The following is a 5104-nucleotide window of genomic DNA, read 5'->3' as shown; positions in this document are numbered from 1 at the left end:
AAAAAACATTATGGACACAAAGAAACCTGGCTTCTGCTCTGTCACTTTTTGACTCACTATTTCTTACTGTTTTAACTTCCATGTGTAATACACACCTTTTTACACTTGAAACAACAAAAAAACATTATGGACACAAAGAAACCTGGCTTCTGCTCTGTCACTTTTTGACTCACTATTTCTTACTGTTTTAACTTCCATGTGTAAAAAGACTAAGTGACTTGCAAAAGTTGTTGTTGTTGTTTGCAGTTAAGCACAAAGCTACACAATGGACTATCTGTGCTCTGCCCACCACGGGTATCGAAACCCGGTTTCTAGCGTTGTAAATCCGCAGACATGCCGCTGTGCCACTGGAGGGCGACTTGCAAAAGAAGCGTGTGAAAAAAAGTTTACCTAATCTGTGCCACAACGGGAAAAGTAGCAGTATTAGAAATATAACCGACATCTAAATTTCGTTTTCTTTATAAATAATTCCTGACTTATAATTGTTATTGGTTCAACGTTTCAACCTTAAGCCTTCATCAGGAGCTCTATTCACGAAGAGAAATAACCTGAGCAGAAGAATAAACCAACAAAACTTACCACTTTTATTTGTGTAAGACGCGAAGAATACTTTGTTGTGAAACAGTATAACACAGAAACTTATAACAGTACTAATACAAAATAGGACTGCGAAAAACAAACGTTGTCATGAAAAGATAAAATTACAATTTAACAAGAATAAGTGAGGAAGTACGCAGCTGCGAGCAGCGTTAGAAATCAACAACTTACAGTCTAATTATTCCAAGAGTCAGCCATCGTGTATCTAATTATTCCAAGAGTCAGCCATCGTGTATTTATTTATTTGTTTGTTTTGAATTTCGCGCAAAGCTACACGGGGGCTATCTGGGCTAGCCGTCCCTAATTTAGCAGTGTAAGACTAGAGGGTAGGCAGCTAGTCATCACCACCCACCGCCAACTCTTGGGCTACTCTTTTACCAACGAATAGTGGGATTGACCGTCACAGTATAACTCTCCCACGACTGAAAGGGCGAGCATGTTTGGTGGAACGGGGATTCGAACTCGTGATCCGCATATTGCGAGTCGATCTCCCTGGCCATGCCGGGCCTATTTATTTATTTGTCATGTAGTTGATTCAAAGATTCTCCCGCTATTCATTGGATACAAATATTGTGTTTAATTTATTGTATTAACGTAATAATAGATATATGTAAAAACTGTATAACGTACCTTTTGTTATATTTCTGAACATGAACTCTGATTATAAATAAAATCGTCTTATGATTTATAAGTTCTACATCACTTCTCTGATACTTACTCAACTTATTTTAACGCATTTTAAACATTAACAATTTGTTTGTTGGATTTTGCGCAAAGCTACTCACACCATTCACCGCCAACTCGTGGGCTACTATAATCAAATAGCGAGATTTGACTGTGGCTCTTACCACGCATCTGCAGCCCCAAGGTGCGTAGCGCGATTTTATATTGATTTATTTAATTTTTTTTTTGCGGTGACGGGGCGCGAAATATTAGCAGTTGACACACTTGCGTTTGTTCATACATCTTCAGGAGACTACTTCATGACCTTCATCGACTCCGCTTCTTAAACACCATGGACATGTGATATTCAACGTAATATGCACACACAAAAACGCGTTTTTAACAGACGTACTGTCCCGAACATGCGGTGTAACGTTGGGGAATATGTCTCCAAAATGTGTCTGATGGCTTTCTCTTTGTTTATATTCGGGATGTAAAACATTAAGTCGACCTTTCTCAAGTGTAACAAGGACGCTTGTGTACAAGTTACATTAATCTTCATTAATTAATGGAGATTTGGTAATTTCGTAACAGATATACAAAATAACAATGATTCCATATACATTCTAGAAGAAGGTGTTTAATTAAGTTATACCTGCCTTCATTTAGAATATATAGAATCGTTTATAACTGATCAGAGCCTGCGTGTATCTCCACTGATCAGAATCTGTGTGTATCTCCACTGATCAGAGCCTGCGTGTATCCCCACTGATCAGAATCTGTGTGTATCTCCACTGATCAGAGCCTGCGTGTATCTCCACTGATCAGAATCTGTGTGTATCTCCACTGATCAGAGCCTGCGTGTATCTCCACTGATCAGAATCTGTGTGTATCTCCACTGATCAGAGCCTGCGTGTATCTCCAATGATCAGAGTCTGTGTGTATCTCCACTGATCAGAATCTGTGTGTATCTCCACTGATCAGATCTGCGTGTATCTCCACTGATCAGAGCCTGCGTGTATCTCCACTGATCAGAATCTGTGTGTATCTCCACTGATCAGAGCCTGCGTGTATCTCCACTGATCAGAGCCTGCGTGTATCTCAACTGATCAGAATCTGTGGGTATCTCCACTGATCAGAGTCTGTGTGTACCCCCAGAATTCATGGTCAGGGAGTTCAAACCGTTCTATTTTAATCAAGTAAACTTCTTTTTGCATTCGGACTGTAATATATGTGTGTTTTAGAAACGGCGAATCATTGGAAGAAAAGAAGATAGTGGATTCTGAGTTTAGTACGTAACGTAAAAGGAAGATGTCTGACCACGCGAAATAATAAAAGCATTATGTTTTACATAAACGTCAACATGAGAGTTAAAATCTTCTCGTAATTCTTAGGACATACAGACGAAAAAAGGTTGATTTGACTATTACAGTACTGTTATGTTTAAAATTAGTTGAAAAAGCTTGAACAGCATATGAAAAATTAGCACTAACAGTATTTGATGAAGACAGAACCGTGATACATAGTATATTTTTTGTGTTGAAGGACATTATATAGATTTTTTTTTCGGGAACTAGAATTTCCTAATCTTTCTACTGTATGTGCGAGCGCAAAGTATTAGCAACTTACCAGTGCCTGAACCCAGTAAATACATTAGAAATAATAGAATGTTAACATCAGCGAATTTGTATTACGTAATGAACAAAATACAGAAATCAAGCGTACAAAACCTGCTTTGAGTCTCAATTTCTAATGTTGCTTGTTTAAAAACATTATAAAGGAATTAAAAAGGATTCTACAAAACATTAGCCACTTGTATTGCTAGTAAAATGAGTAATATACTATGTTAATTGTTATTTTTATTGTAGAATAATTTTGGATATCTTCTCTCTTGTTTGTATGTTAGAACTTAGTCTTAGAGGACAACTTGATATCTAAACGTAGGAGCAAACTTTTCTTTTAGATTTTATGAGCATCGTTTGAGTTGCCTACAATTTTAATTTGTGTTTATTGCATCATTTGCATGATCGTAGAGATTGCTGTATGTATTGCATGGAAATATAATTGTGTGTAGTTTTGGCTTGAGTACCTACTAAAGCAACTAGTTTATTGTAAAGTTCTTGTTTGCATGTTTTTGGGAACAACTTTTACTGCTTGATAAATTATGTAAATTTTGTAGATTTATATACATATTTTTTTGTCCATCTGAAATTCAGTTTTCCGTGTTTTTCTACTAAATATTTATTTGCGTGTTTTACTGTACACATGATATTATCGGTATTACTGTAAAGTTTATTAATTCTTCCAGATGACCACGTAGAGGCAGCAGTGATCATCCATGAAGAACTCTCAGAATCGTCCGACAGGCGGCAACCTGTTTGTCCTTATTGTTACCAGTGTTTTAGCAACAAGGGGAACCTCAGGAGGCATATGGAACGTCACGTTATTGAGAACAGACACCGCTTTGAGTGTGATATCTGCCACAAAAAGTATACCAGGAAAGATTACGTCAAAGATCATAAACTGAACATTCACGGAGTTGTGGACTAAAGTTTCCAATAAAAGAGAATAACATTTGTTGTCTCTTAAAGTTTTACATGCGTTACGGATGAAATACATATCACATTCGATCACTTTTCTTTTTGTCAACTTGAACATGTCAGTTTTTACCAATTTTAGCTCTTTTTTCTGTTTTCAGTTTATATCTAATAACTTCTACCTATCTAAATAGAATATGTACAGTAACTTTGAAGGAGAACTTCCTGACACCATGTTGCTGCAGTTTTCTTTACTGCGTATCTCAGCAAAGGGGTTTGCTGTTTATAACTACCGTGTTTCCGCAGGTGATATGTTACACAAGTCAGAATTTCAGCGATACCATACAACAGGGGCGCGGGTTGGCCCTGTGGAAGACCTCTGGATGTCGGAACTGGTGAGCCGGATTAGAATCCGTGCGATATCCCAAAATATTCCCTGCACTTTAAGCTGTGGGAACGTTATAACAGTGACAGTCAATCCCTTAGCGTGTGTGGTAGAGTGCTGGTGACTGGCTGCCTTTTTTCTGGTAAACAGTTCAAAATAGGGAGATGGCGGCAGGTAGCTTTGTCATAAATACAAATACATGGAACATTTTATTTGTTTCACTGACTTAGATACTTAATTAAACATAACCCTATATAATGATCAAATATTATTTTCCAATGTAAAAGTATATTTTCTAAAAAGATACTCATGATCGTCGTAACATTTAAGACGATGTTATTTTTAGGTGTAACATTTTTAAACACAGAAATACGTAATTTTCAAACTAATCATTTTATATGGGTCTGCTGAATTCCTTTTACGTGTCAAATAATTCGGTAAGAATTGTATCTGTGTAGCAACGTACACGCACGTTTAGATATGCTTACCTGACTACGCATGTGTAGTAACATATGTTCAACTTTTGTAATCGGTGTTATTGCCTGATTCAGTAGCCAGTGTCTCCCCTGTGGCTCAGCGGTAAGTTTGGGGCTCTTACCTCTAAAAACTGTGTAGCTTTGTGCTAAATAACAAACAAACAAAGCGGCAAGTAAATAATTCATATACAGCGCAGTTAATAGAACTAACATACAAGTTTTAATCAAGTGTGAATTCCTGGCAGATGGGATAAATTATTTACTGTGTTTCAACGAACAATCACCGTCATGAAACAGTAGTGTTTTTTTTTTGTTTTTTTATTAAGCACAAAGCTAGACAATAGACTGTCTGTGCTCTGCTCTGGGTATCCAACCCGGTTTCTAGTCTTTGTAAGTCCGCAGACATACCGCTGTGCCACGGTGGGGGGGGGGGGGGGGTCGAGGTA

At 37.4% G+C, this 5104-nt stretch overlaps 1 protein-coding gene across 1 annotated transcript in view; it reads left to right on the top strand.

Annotated features, from left to right (window-relative positions):
• Nucleotides 1-3893, top strand: part of LOC111086971 — a 25261-nt gene extending 21368 nt beyond the window's left edge. Inside the window, exon 4 of the transcript XR_002611693.1 lies at nt 3569-3893. The gene's annotated coding sequence lies outside the window, so the exon portion shown is untranslated. The remainder of the gene's footprint in view (nt 1-3568) is intronic.
• The last annotated feature ends 1211 nt before the right edge of the window (nt 3894-5104 follow it).

Source organism: Limulus polyphemus, unplaced genomic scaffold, assembly GCF_000517525.1.
Source record: "Limulus polyphemus unplaced genomic scaffold, Limulus_polyphemus-2.1.2 Scaffold1594, whole genome shotgun sequence".
NCBI classification, from domain to species: domain Eukaryota; kingdom Metazoa; phylum Arthropoda; class Merostomata; order Xiphosura; family Limulidae; genus Limulus; species Limulus polyphemus.
The sequence above is the reverse complement of the archived record's forward strand: the minus strand, read 5'-3'. Positions and strand labels throughout refer to the sequence as shown.